The sequence below is a fragment of the Tupaia chinensis genome, unplaced genomic scaffold (genome assembly GCF_000334495.1).
Source record: "Tupaia chinensis unplaced genomic scaffold, TupChi_1.0 Scaffold000393_1, whole genome shotgun sequence".
In the NCBI taxonomy this organism is placed as follows: Eukaryota; Metazoa; Chordata; class Mammalia; order Scandentia; family Tupaiidae; genus Tupaia; species Tupaia belangeri.
The window spans coordinates 250,915-266,254 of record NW_006159895.1 but is presented as its reverse complement, the minus strand read 5'-3'; positions in this window follow the sequence as shown (position 1 = coordinate 266,254).

The window sequence follows — 15,340 nt, the reverse complement described above, 5'->3', positions numbered from 1 at the left end:
AAAAAAAAAAAAAAAACCCAAAAAACAACGAGAGATAACTCAAGCAAAGGGAACATATTGTGAGGAAGAGACACAGCAAGCACAAGATATATGAAGTGGCTTCCAGGATAACACAGCATGTTTATAGTAAATAGTGGACATTCTAAAAATGATACTCTGCTCTATAGCAGAGTACATATGTAAGCCAGTAACATGGTCTTTGACTATTAAGTATTGTAGATTGTACTCAACCGTATGTGCTATGCTTTCATATAACTAGCAGTGCAGGAGGTTTGTTTACACCAGCATCACAACACACATGTGAGTAATGTGTTATGGCAGCATTACTAAGTGACAGGAAATTTTCAGTTTCATTCTAATCTTTTGGGATCACAATTATATATATGTTGGTATAAAGGGCGCATTGTTGACAGAGGGACACTACATAACACAAGACGATAAAGAACTGGAAATATGTATTACAGATTAGTATAGGGTACCCCTCTGCTTTCCACCAAGTTTCTCTCTACCTCTTTTCTCTTCTCTCTCAAGCCCATGTAAATTTGTCGTGTGTTCTGTATTGCCTTGGTTGGCAAGAAGATGGGGTTTGTGAGCAGCTCATCAATTTAAACATCTGCAAATTCAGCAGACACATTCAAAAGGAACATTGTGAAGACAAATTCTTAGCTTAAATGTAAGCTTTAGTACTTCGTAGTTCTATAACATGTACTTCACTCTTTCTGACTTTAAATCTGTCCTACTGTAATTTTTGTGCCTTACTGATTTGGCTTGCTCCAAGGTTTTGTTTTCTGGTTCAGAGTTGGTTGCATATCTTCCTTTGCTAGGGTCTGAACAGTCAGTCTTCTTCATCTATCCCTGGTTCGATGTATCTTCCAAGGATTAAATCTAACTCTGTGAAGACAATTTTTATTTTGATAACTACCAACAGGAGGACAGAGTAGACAAGAGCCTCATGGGAATGACTGAGAGAGCAGTCCTTACAAGAACGGTCTGTCAACATTTTCCACTCAGATACTAATCCTTGTCTGAAGGGCAATAAAAGCTGATGAGATAAAAATACCTGTTCTTATAGACAATAGGCCAATCATCTCATTTGAATGACTCAAATCTGAATAATATACTTGGTGTTAATAGTAAACGATTCACAGATTAACTCAAAAAAAGTATTTTCCGCCATGTATTTATTGTCTCATTGGTATAACCTTATCTGTAGAGCTTATATTTTTAACAGCTCTATTTATAAATAAGGAAGTGAATCACATGGTGATATGCTACATGATTAAAGTTACTCAATATTTATATGGTGCAGACGTCTCCCCAAATTAGGAATCTATTAATATGAGTCCAAGTTCACAGTTCACATACCATATTTCATCAGGATACTTTGGACTGATCAGAACTATAATATTAACTACCAAATGTATTTTAAGACTTGGCAAATTATTTTCTTAATTAAAAACTGGTAGTATATTTAATACAAGTAAATTCTCTTAAATTGGGTGGTTGGAAAAGTCATGTCGCATTTTTACATAGAAAAATATGTCATGACTTTTCCGATGACCCAGTAAAAATATAATTAACTTTAGTTCAAAACTCTAAAATTATGAGCAGGTTATGGGTATATATTGAGGATTGCAAGGCCACAACGTTTAGTGATGAAGAACTCCAGTTTGGGGGGCCAGATAGGGTGCAGTGGTAACACAGGTGGGCCTACAAGGCAAAGGTGCTGGGTTCTAGTTCCAGCAACTCCCTGAGCCTGCGGGGCCCAGGAGTGCATGCTTGTGTAACTTGGTTAGCTGAGACTGGGGGTGTTTTGCCCATGAACAGCGAATTGGGGATGGATGTCTCTCTCTCTCTATGTCTTTCTCTGTTTGTGTCTGTTTTTCTCTCTCTCCCATGGAAAGAATAAATAAAACTTTAAAAAAGAATTAGTCTGGACCCCTATTGTCTGTGCCAGTTCTTGGGATTGTCACTGCTAGCTGTATGACAGTGGGGAAGTCATTTAAAGTCTCCGTGTCTGATCTTCCTCATCTATAGATTACATTCACCATGCTATCCTTCTTATGGTGTTGCTGTAAATATAAAATAAGTTACCACTGTCTGGACCAGTAGATGGTGTGGTGGTGGAGGTGTTGGGTTTCCACATGACCAATCATGGCTCCAGGGCCAACACTGTGGCTTGAAACTCATGCCTGGCATGTGTGTACCCAACTTCTGAGAGTAGACTGGAGAAGGCACTGTGGCGTGGCCATTACCCCTGGGGGGTGATTTCTCATTTTCCCTCTCTCTGTCTCCAGAAAGTGAATATAGCCTATGACAAAACTAAAATAAAATATAAAGTAAAATAAAATAAAATAAAATAGCTATCACTAGCAAATGCGAACAAACTGGCACATAGAAAATGATAGCTACATGTGTTTCTTAATTTTTAAAATGCTCTGTCAATAAAGTGTTGCATGTAATTAATCATCAGAGATGTTTCATTAAAGAATTTCCTTCATTTTGAATAATAATGCACGTTTCTAAGATCCTGGGAGGCAAACAACAAAGCATTCTAATAAAATTAGAAATCCAGTGTTATTTTCTTTATAAAGATATCAGTTTTTGCCTTTGATTACTCTGAGTATTTTCAATACTTTTGATCTGTTAAAAATGTATTGTGAGTTGTTCAAAAACAAATAAATATGTTAGTGACATAGCTGGTAAATTCAATAGGCCTGACCACATTTCATATTCATACAGCTTTATTTATAGTGATTATTATTGATGTTCAGTTTCCTACGTGCTGTCTTATCAACAAAGACTATGACTCCTGAAGGTCAAAAATGAAATAAGAATATTTTGTGCATCTGCTAGTTCAGTCTATTTTAAATGGCAAAGTGGTTGGCGATTGCTTCACTGAAAATTTAATTTCCCTTTTATATCTTTCATCCTCTGTGGTTTTATAAATGACTATATTTGCAATCATGCTTTTCCACAGATAAAAGCCCTTTGGGTTCAGTTATTGGTTGAACTTTTAAAATAAATATTGATAAAAGAATCCTTTATGCCCTATTTTCCCCATTTGCGGACTCTTGTTATGTCTCAAATTCTTTATACGATTTCTAACTTCACTTTCTCTATCAAATCCCTTTACATTGCTGTCATTCAAAATTTATTTTCACACCTTTATTGCTAAACTGATCTTCTTTTTCTTATCATGATAGAAGAACTATATAGAAAATAAACATAAAATAAGCTTTTCTTTAAAAAATGAAGTGATTTTTATAATCTTTAAATGTCTATTAATTTAACTTTCTTAATCAAAATATATTCTGTATGTTCCACAGCAATTCAAACAAGCATACACTTGCTTTTCAGAAATCAGTCTTAAAGAAAAACATAAAATATACTCAAACACAAATCTAACATGCTTTCTGTTTTGGGTTTAAACCGACAGAGAACAACAGCATCATATTTCATTATATTTTCATTGAATTAGCAATCGTATTAACGTATTCTACTTAAAAGCATTTTCTCTATTGTTAGAGAAATTTCTGTCCAACAGCCTTTTGAGTTGTTTTGTATGTTTGTTTCTGCTTTAGGGTGTGTGTGCTCACCAGACACACACACACACACACACACACACACACACACACACACACACACAGAGAGAGAGAGAGCATCACCCCCAAAGGGAGATGGCCATGCTGCTGCTGCAATCTCTTCTCTCTTCTCCTCTTGGGATTCTGGACACACACACCTGACCAGCATAATTTTGAAGCCATAAAGTCCAGGACTCAAACTGGGCAGTCAGTCATGGGAGATCCTGCTCCTTCATCTCCACACTACTTGCTGCTCCCCCACCCCCTGCCTTTTGTCTTTTAAGTATGATTATCCAAAATTCCTTGGATGGTTTTCATTTTCATTTACTCTTCCTGTACCAGGTGATGTACTCAGACTGAAAGGGCTGGTTCAGGCATTCGTCCTCAATTGCTGCTATTGTCTGGCTTCCCCATCTCAGGCACAGAATGCCATGGCCATTTTGTTTGTAGTTCCAATGGGTGGTTAATTCACTTAGGCAAAGCCAGAGGGGCTAACTTAATTCATAAAAACTAACTGATGGGGCCAGCGGATGGCATAGTGGTTACCTTGCTGACTCCCACATGGGCAAGCACATTTCAAGTTCTGGACCAGGTGGCTTGAAACTCTTACCAGGCACCCATGTGAGCATGCTCAAGATCCAGGGGGGAGAAGGGATAGTGGCATGGCCATCCCCATCGCTTGCACCCCTGGGATGATTTCTCACTTTCCCTTTTACAGTCTCTTTCCAGTGAGTGCATGTGCTCTAAAGCAAAAATCTCTAAAAAATAAATGAAATAACTGAACATACCTTATATAGAACCATCTACTTTTTGCTTATTAAAGTAAAAAAAAAATTAACAAAAATACACTGTGATCAATCCATGTAGTATGTAAATCTTTGTAAGCTGTGTTTCTGGTCTTACTTTAATTAAACCTTTTACTAAACCACTTCATAAGAATAGAGGGTTAGGGATAATATAGAGACATTCCTTTATTGTCATTTGTTTTTATAGCAATTCTTTTCTATGTCTGCATTTAATCCTGATAAGGTGTGTTTTGAAATAAGAAATGTCTATTATGAAAGTTCACATGCTAATTGCGTAGAGTTCTTACTCTTCACAATTTCCCAAACTTTCACCTTCAAAATACTAACATTTACTAAACATTATTCAGTAGAACATCAAGATCCCTCAGTTAAGTTTGGAAACTGTAAGATAATTTGTCTCACGTAGGGTATCAATAATATATATTAACAAGTTAAAAGCTATTTTTAAAAAGTTTACTCTAGGGAGACCAGATGGCATGGTGGTTAAATTTGAGTCCTCAATCTGGTGGCTTGAAAATTATACTGGGCATGTATATTTGTGTGCCCCAAATCCCAAGATGAGAATGGAGAAGGAATTGTGGTGTCACTATCCTCCCTAGTGGATGATTACTCATTGTCCCTCACCCTGTCTTTCTCTGTCTCTCTCTGGTGAGTGCTTGTACCTTATGGCAAAAATCTGAAATAAAATATAAAAAAGTCTACCCTAGAGAAACTAGCTTAGTTTTGCTTAAAACTAGTTTTTACTGTTTACTCATCTTTTATCTGAGTATCTTTATTCTTTTTTTTCTTAAGTTATTAAATATTGCCGTAAACAAGTGCTTTCTAAAATATAATCAGAACTGTGATTTCTTTAGCTCTACTGCAACCTAATGGGGTGAGGGCCTTCCGACTTCCCACTGTGCAAAATATGTCTGCTGCAGCCATCTGGACATGAATGTCTTTTTTTTTTTTTTTTCAGGATGGTGGGTACTTGTATAAATACCTCGACTTCTGAATAAAATTAATTTCAGATCAAGTGATACTTCAGTGACTGCTTAATCAAAAGAATGATTATATTTTATGGTTACCATTCAAGGTCCATGTCAAATGATATTCCTTCCAGAGACTAAACAAAGTATTTCATTTTCTTCTTTCCAAGTGAAAACCATCTCCTTTTCAAATTCTTTTCTTATGGTTCCTTGATCTGTTGTGATCTTAGTCCAGCATGAGTTAGGACTCTTCTATTGGATCATGTCTTTGCTTTCTATTTCCATGAGGCCGTCAGCTTCTTTAGTATGTTTTCCTCCTCCGTTGGTTGCCATGCAAAAAGAAAGAGCCCAGAACTATTTGGACTCAGCCATGTGGCACAAGGGTAGCACGGAACTCCGCAGTGCAGGAAGACATATGGAAGGTCAGAGTTTGGTTCCCAGGTTGACCTGTACATGACAGGCATGTGCCACAATCCTGGCAGCTGGAAAGCTTGGGGGAGGATTGCAGCATGAGACACTCTTGAAATTAATTGTCTTTTTCTTTCTTTATCTCTGTCTCACTCTCAAGAAATGTTAATAAATTGTTAGTTTCAAATATTTATGGACACAAAATTATATATAATAATAGCTAAATTTACATCGTTCTTGGTAACTTTGATGTCTAAAATGGGAACATAGATATTGTTTAAGATTGTTTTTTATTCCAGAGAAGTGTATTTTAATGTTTAGTCACATTTTGAAAATACATATTCTGCACGTTGGGACCAGCAGATGATGTAATGGACTCCCAAATAGTTGACCACAGTTTGAGTCTCGAACCCGGAAAGTTAAAACTCACAGCGGGTGCATGTGCAAGTGTGTCCAAAATCCCAAGAGGAGAATAGAAGAGAAGGGATTGCAGTGTGGCTACCCTCCTCGTGGGTGATTTCTTGCTTTCTGTCTCTCTGGTAAGCGCACAAGTCCTATAGCAAAAATCTCTCTCTTAAAAAAAGAAAACAAATATCTCTATATATGCATGTTTTTCCTCCGACTTTCACATTTAAAAAACAGGCTGCTATATCAATGTTCAAAGAGTTACTGTAGGAACTGGCAGGTAGCAGGGTGGTGATGGCACTGGATTCCCACATGGCTGACCACAGTTTAAGTCCTGGACATGGTGGCTTGATTTCTCAATTTTATTTTTTTAGTTCTATTTTTTTTCTTTCATTTATTTATTTTTACATTTTTCCACAAACATTTACTTTACCTAGCAAAAAATTTTAGCTCATACTCCATAATTCTTGACAGTTTACAAGCAACTTTCAAAATTTCAAAATACTGAATTTTAAAGATAATGTTCAAAATATGTCTTATAATTTTATATAATTTTATGACTCTATAACAACAGAAGCAGTATGGTTTCAAATTTTTTTTTTATTTCTCAATTTTTTCTCTCTCTCTCTTTTTTGTCCTCTCTGGGGAGCACATGTGCCCTAGAGAATTTTTTTTTTTTTTTTTTTTTTTTTTTTTTAGAGAGAGATTTGTGCTATTAGGTGCACGCACTCTCTGGAGAAACAAAGAGACAAAAAGTGAGAAATCACCACTCAGGAGGAATGATCATGCCGCTATCCCTTCTCCATTCTCCCTTCAGCACTTTGGGCACACACGCACACACGCTTGGTGTGAGTTTTAAGCTGCTGGGTCAGGGACTTGAACCACAGTCAACTACATGGGAGTTCAACGATGTAATGATTACCATCTGCTGGTCCCCCTATAGCAAACTTTTAATAATCATAATAATAAAATTAAATAAATGATTAAAAAAGAAAGAGTTCTTGTATTTAAGTGTCTAGTTACAATTTTTATCTCTGGTTCAGTTGTGAGCTGCAGAAAGATTAAGCTCAGTTTCCGTAAGATTAATTAAGCAGGAAGAATTACAAAATTATCCGTGTATAGGAAGCTGAGACACCCTTGAAAATTGGGTTGGGGAAAGCATGTCTACAGAAAAACCTTCTATCACCTGACTTGATGCTTTCAGAGTGCTCGTGTCTGAAGTCATCCTAGAGAGTGAAACATAGCAATGCAACCAATAGGCATGAATCAGTGAGTGGCTAGAGGCACAGAAGCAGCAGTAATTCAATTTAGACACTTGGTCCACCAACATGAGGATTAGGTAGCTGGGGGGATGCCTTTATTTCTTTCCGTGCATGATCAATTGGTATGAAGCAAAGTCACCCATGGAGTATTAGCTTTAAAGCTCATTTTCACTCTTTCTAATATGTGTTTATCAAATTGGCCTGACCAATGTGGTTACTTAAAAGTGGTGAAAGAAAGTATATTTTCTTTACAATGTTAAAGCAAGAAAAGTGTTAACAAGATAAGGAATGGATATGTATTAGTTCTATTGTTTAGTTTTGTCATGATCCCAACATCTGCATGAAAGAAACAATGCCCTGGACCATTTCATTGTTTGACGTTCTAGTATATTTAAAGATAGAATGAAAAATTTATCTTTTATCTGACATAGTTTACAAAAAGTTATACTTTACATTGTACAATGGTTGCTTTGGGGAAGTTCTATTTTATTCTACCCCAGCCCCAGCCTTTACCTTTTCTTGCCAAACTAAATAGCAAGAAAATTCAGAGTTTTTTTAAAAATACTTATTTTTAAATTTTTTATTTATTCATTCATTTATTTTAATTTGACTAGATACACACACACACAGACAGAGAGAGAGAAAATAAGCTACCAGATCCATGACTTGAACCGTGGTCAGTCACGTGGGAGTGTCCACTACCTTAACCAACATGCCTCCTCCTGGTCCTGAAAATTCAGATTTTAAAAGAGGTTTATTTCCTTATTTCTTCCATAAGTGAAAGAGATTAAAAGAAACAGACAAAAACAGCATGCCCAATAGGATCCTAGGTGCTATAGTTCACTCCTAGCTTCAGCCACCCCATACCATGGGCAAGCACATTCCTAATATATGCACCCAGGAGGGTCTTCAGATGATGACCTGTAACTTTCCCATGTGGGTCAGTATGGCAGAGTACGGTCCCCTAAAAATCAATATTTTAAAATAAGGCAGTCTATGGCCAACAGATGGCATAATGGTTACTTTGCTGAACTCCCACATAGTTGACTGTGATTCAAGTCCCAGAGCCAGTGGCTTAAAACTCATGCCAGGAGTGTGTGTGCATGTGTGTGTGTGTGTGTGTGTGTGTGTGTGTGCATTTGTGCCCAAAATCCCAAGAGGAGAGTGGAGGAGAGGGGATTGCAGCATGGCCATCCTCTATGGGGGGGAGGGGTGATTTCTCGCTTCCTGTCTCTCTGGAGAGCACGTGGGTCCTATAGCAAAAATCTTTCTTTAAAGAAAGAATAAATAAAATAAGATACTCAAAAATATTTTATTTCTTCCTTATATGCCGTATACATATATATTTTTTTTAATTTACCATAATGGTGCATATGCTTGCCAGAGAGACAGAGAGAGAGGAGAGAGGGGGGGAGAGAGAGAAGAGAGAGAGAGAGAGAAAGTGCAAAAGCAGAAACCCTACTGCCCTTTGGTGCATGGTTACGCCACAATCCCTTCTCTTCCTTCTCTCCTCCTTTTTGGGATTTTGCCCATGCATATGCACACACCTGGCATGTTTTCCAAGACACTAGGTTTGGAACTCATACTGCAAAGGTGGCTATGACGTGGGAGTGTCCACTACCTTAACCAACATGCCTCCTCCTGGTCCTGAAAATTCAGATTTTAAAAGAGGTTTATTTCCTTATTTCTTCCATAAGTGAAAGAGATTAAAAGAAACAGACAAAAACAGCATGCCCAATAGGATCCTAGGTGCTATAGTTCACTCCTAGCTTCAGCCACCCCATACCATGGGCAAGCACATTCCTAATATATGCACCCAGGAGGGTCTTCAGATGATGACCTGTAACTTTCCCATGTGGGTCAGTATGGCAGAGTACGGTCCCCTAAAAATCAATATTTTAAAATAAGGCAGTCTATGGCCAACAGATGGCATAATGGTTACTTTGCTGAACTCCCACATAGTTGACTGTGATTCAAGTCCCAGAGCCAGTGGCTTAAAACTCATGCCAGGAGTGTGTGTGCATGTGTGTGTGTGTGTGTGTGTGTGTGTGTGTGCATTTGTGCCCAAAATCCCAAGAGGAGAGTGGAGGAGAGGGGATTGCAGCATGGCCATCCTCTATGGGGGGGAGGGGTGATTTCTCGCTTCCTGTCTCTCTGGAGAGCACGTGGGTCCTATAGCAAAAATCTTTCTTTAAAGAAAGAATAAATAAAATAAGATACTCAAAAATATTTTATTTCTTCCTTATATGCTGTATACATATATATATTTTTTTAATTTACCATAATGGTGCATATGCTTGCCAGAGAGACAGAGAGAGAGGAGAGAGGGGGGGAGAGAGAGAAGAGAGAGAGAGAGAGAAAGTGCAAAAGCAGAAACCCTACTGCCCTTTGGTGCATGGTTACGCCACAATCCCTTCTCTTCCTTCTCTCCTCCTTTTTGGGATTTTGCCCATGCATATGCACACACCTGGCATGTTTTCCAAGACACTAGGTTTGGAACTCATACTGCAAAGGTGGCTATGTGGGATCCAGCTTCTGTAGCCACCAGGCCATGGGCTGGACCCAGATACCATGAAAGTCTGTAAGGCTGTTCAACATTTAAGTTTGGAAGAAAGAAAGAAAAAGAGATACTTGTGAGAAGCAAAGGAAAAGGAAGAGATGAAAGAGGTCTATGCTAAAAGAATGCACATTGGCATTTCCATAAAGTTTTGAGAATGTTGTTTAACAAGTGGAATGCATTCTGTTGAAAACTGCTTTATTCAGCAGCATATTAGATACGTCAATAGGGCCCTTTAAGGATTAGGAGGTACATGGTGACCTTCATGAGTTATATTTCCTTGGATTGCTCCCCCTGTTGTCAGACCTTGAGTAGCAGGCAATCAGCAGCAAGGTTTAACTGCATTATTGCAAGAAACTGTGCAGAAGTTTGACCTGACTGAGCCTCCTCCAGTGGGCAGATGAAGAGGCTGAATATCAGTAGTTAACCCAGATGGCACAGTTTGACCAGAAACATAACCACAGTTTCCCATTAACCCGAATGTCTCCAAAGCTGTGGTCTTAGGAAGCAAAAATTAAAGTCATTTGTATCCATTGAACTCTTTGTCTTGAAACATCTCCCCCAAATACACTATCTTCTTGGTGCTTTAAGTAAATTTAAAGTTTAAGTTAGACTATTGGAAACTGAGGCTTCTGATGCTATTCAAACAAAGAGACAACAAAACAAAATAAACTATTTAAAAGAAAACTGTAGCAAATCGGGCATCCAATAGTTTTGGCTTCACTGAAATTGTCCTAGACTTAGCATTGCAAGTCTCATATCCCCCAAATTGCTCAGACTCTGGCAAACTAAGATAGTTGGCCACTCTAAAATGATGCTTGAAGAATAAAATCTCTCTAGTTCTGGATGTAATTTTTTTTTTTTTCTGAAGAAGTCCCCCTCCCCTTTTTTTCCCCTAAGCTTCCTCTAGCACAGTTAATATTTTCTTCATTTCAAGACACCACTGCAGGTCCATCTGTTTAGACAGGCTTTCCTTCTTTGATGGGAAAGATAAATTACTGTTATTCATCCTTTACATTTATAACTTTTTTTTCTCTGTATGCATAAAATACTTTCTAAATATCTCATTAATCCTCACAAAATCTCTGTTGGTAGGGAAACGAGTATTATAACTTTCAGGTAGTGAAGATTCTTGTCACTCATTTTATTACTTAGCTAAATGTGATTTTATTGTGGATATCTGGAATTTTGAAATAGAGTAGCTGTTACAAATGGAAGTAGTAAATAAACAAAAACATCATCTTGGATATAAAAGCTTGAGGATGGTGCTAAAGATTGACAATGAAGTTTCAGATAGAAAAATATTTTCTTCCATCTTTGATTTACATTCAGCTTTTGCACTTTGTTCATTTAGCTACCCAGTTTAAAATGATCTATTTTCTGTATGAATGTTTAAGACTTCTCCAGCCTTTAGTAGTTTTTAATGTAATTTTTGATTGACATGTAACTGCTGTTCGTCTTTGTGTGGTACAATGTCGTTCTTTAAAGAATGTGTACAGTGTGTGATAATGACATGGATTTAGACATATTCACCACTTCAATATTTAACATTACATTGTTTGGTGTTCATTCGAGATTTGTTCTAGTGTTTTTGAAAGTGTATATTGAGGGACAAGCAGTCGGCATAATGGCTATGTCTCTGGACTCCCATGTAGTCAACCACGGTTCTAAATCCTGGACTTGATGGCTTAAACTCACACTGGGCGTGTGTGCATGTGCTCAAGATGCCAAGAGGAGAATGGAGGAGAAGGGATTACGGCATGGCCATTTCCCCGGGGACGGAGTGTGATTTCTCACTTTCTTTCTGTGTCTCTTTCTCTTTCTGGTGAGTGCACACGCCCTATAGAAAAAAACCTCTCCAAAAAAAAAAAAAAAAGTGTATATTGAATTGTCAATGATATTTTAAAATCTACATTCATATACTGTTCTATAACCTATTCTACTTGTTTACATGCACTCTTGTTTCTGTTAGTCACTTTCTCTTGACCCACTTCCCTGACCGCTCCGCTCCTGTATAGCTTCTAGTATTTACTGTTTCTCTGTGAATATGCTATCAAGTTTTTCATTACTTGGTACACCCTAAGAATAGGAAATCGCTCTGTTGGAGAGACATTTGCTCATACATGTTTAGTGTAGCTTTATTCACAATAGATAGGTCATGGAATCAACCTAGGCTCTCAACAACCCGTGAATGGATAAAGAAAGTATGGCATACATAGACATTGGAATATCATTCTGCTGTAAAGAACAATGAGTACCTGTCATTTGAGGCAAAGTAGATGAACCTAGGAGAGAATACTAAGTGAAATAGGCCCGGCTATGAAAGACAAATACTGTATGTCCCCATTTACCAAATACTGAGTGTTCTCAATCACTTAGTACATTTTAAGGTGGAAACATGCAATCTTAGAGTTAAAAAGGATACTAATTATTATCTAAGAGTTATTCTATAATTCAGCTTGTCCATTTCTTTTTCAGATGAGGAAGAATATTGTGGTATAGTGGCAAGATTTCTGAACAGAGTTTCTATCCCAGGCTGTGGGACTATCTGCCAGTTCCTTAATCATTCTGAGATTCCAGTTCTATGTCTTGGAAATGAGAGTGATGAACTAAATAATTAATTGCTAGGGTTCTCTCTAGTTCTGAGATGATGAAGAACAGAGGTTTAGGCAGTATTTGCCTAAGCTGAAATCACAGAGCAAGACCAGGATCTCTGTGTCCCTGTTCTAATGTAACTCCCATAACCTATCTTTTCTTGTGAATTTTTAAATTCTTGTAGGATTCTTCTACCTCACCACCCTTGAAATACAGCCATATTGAATATTTCCCTATTTTTTTCCTGCCTGTATCTATTGAGATTGAAAATACAATTGAACTTGCTTAGTAGACCACCTGTATTCATAGACCACCTGCCTAAAGAAATTTGCCAAACATCAATTCTATTTCCTAGAGGCGTACTGCACCTGGTAGCCACCTGCTTTATGGGTCTGTGATCAGATCATCAAGTGCATTCAATCGCAGAGAAAGAAATTTTTAGGAGGAGAGTAATAAAAACCACAATCCTCCAAATTGGTAGGAAATCAAACCTTTCCTATTACAAATACAGTATATCTTGATTAACAAAAGTCCTCTTAGCATACCTTGTAACTTGAGAAATTCATAAATCAAATTGCTATTCATCCTAACAAATAGTAATTCTGACCTACTTATCATCAAGTTGTTTTTTTTTCCCCTTTTGTTTGTATTGGAATAGTCTTTTTCTTACAAGGAACAAAAATTGCTTCACATTTTGATTGTTTTATTTGCATATTATTTTACAGAGATTGAAAACAGTAATTTCCATTTTACAGCCAAGGGAGTGTTGGCCGTGTGAGGAAATGATGGAGATAGATTAAACATAAATAGTGTCTGGATTCCCAACCTGGTGTTTTATCTATTAATGTAGTTCTCACTTCAGTATTTCATTTCCCCCTGTGGCAGGTTTTACAGCAAGCATTCTGTCTTGGCCAGTGGTACCATTTCTTTCTGCTTTATAATTAAGATAGAATGGTCCCACACGTGATTCGCAGTGACTCTAGAAATGGTAATTAAGGTGGCTACCTTTGCACTGTCACTCAATTATTTATTTTTTTCCTCCAAACATTAAATGAAACAAACTGTTTAATTACCGGAGCAGTTATACTTGTCTCTTGGGAATGAAACTTTGCAATTCAAGGGAAGGGGAAAGTAGCCATTTTAAAGGAGTTACTAGTCCCGCAAAAAACTCACCAAGCAATTGTGCCACTGATCATATGGCTTACACATTCTAATAATAACTTCCCATGCCTTGTAAGAATTTCTTTACATATTATATACCCTCCATAAAATTCTTTTTTATGTCACAAATTCCAAGGTATGTTGGGGATTTACTGTTGAATATTACTCTTATTCTTACTGTATTTCATCACATCTAGGCACACTGCATTTCCTGAAGGACAGTAAAAGTAAAAAAACCCTTCCAGTTATGATTTCAAGACTTTCAAGTGTGAAAAAGTACATCCTGGAATTGATGCAATGTAATTGTTTTTACAATTTTATTATCTGTGATACCAGGCTTGTGCTAGGTCTGTGGAGACTTGTAAATAGTAAATAAATCTGTGACCTTTTAGTCTTGAAAAAGTACAATTTAAAGTACTGTTAAAAGGGATTGTTATTTCAGATAAGAAAGTGGGAGATACAGAATTAGAGACAGTGATTTTTGTTTTCTAACATTATAGACTAAAAATTGCTATTTTCTATGTAGATCATTCAAACAGCTTCCAAGGGATTTACTATCTTTTGAATAACTTATTTTAGATCTGAAAAGGCTTTACAGTATTTCAAGGAAGAAGACGTTATTATTGCAAACAGGCCTTTAACAATGCCTGGAACTTGATGCAACAAATTTTTTGTTCCTACATTTTTTCCCCTTGTTTCCTAGAAGCTGTGGGTAGGAATACACAACCCAGGAGCAAAGTATAGCTGTATTATTTCGTGTTGACACGTGTATATGAATAACAGCATCATTTAATATTTCCTTCAACCATCAGCCAAATGCCTTCTGACATTATACACTAATTTTGCAAGATACAGTGTCAGGTGTCATGAATGACAGGAGAGGTGAGCTGCAAGACTCAATTTAATGTCTCATTTTTCTCATTTTCCAGGGGTTGAGAAAGCAAGATTCTGAGAAATCCACTTCTGTGAATATGAATCTTCATAAATGCAAATTCTATTGACTTTAACATCCAATTTGCTAGCAAGCCTGAAAGGTTTAAAATTGCACTTGAAAAAGCCTTTCTTTTGGCAGTCAACAATAAATATTTTCCAAGTAGTCAATGACGTTAGGATTAAGTCACAGTAAAACCACAATGCAATGCACGGAGATTAAAATGTAGATTTCCATTTGCAGTCGGCAATGTCATCATCTCTCTAATGTGGCAAATAAGCTTTGAGATCATTTCTCCTGCCTGTCGCTAGCACCAAATTCAGTTCCTGATACACGGTGAGCACTAAATATATGTTTATTGAACTAAACTTAGTGGCACTCAATAAAGCACTAATTAGTTCATTCAAGAGACAGCTTTTGATCACTCACCTTTTACCAGTTCCCCACAGAAGCATTTCAGCTGCTTTCTACATTTTAGTTCCTGCTCCTGCACTTTCCTCTTTTTTTTTTTTTTTCCCCTTTCTCACTATAAAATAGACTTGATTATCTTTAGCTTGGCTGCTAGTACCTCATTTTCACTTGATTTCCCATTTCCAGGATGGAGTACTTTTCATCTGTCTAGCTATTATTGTCAAAGCTGGCTTCTTCATCTGTCACACTGAC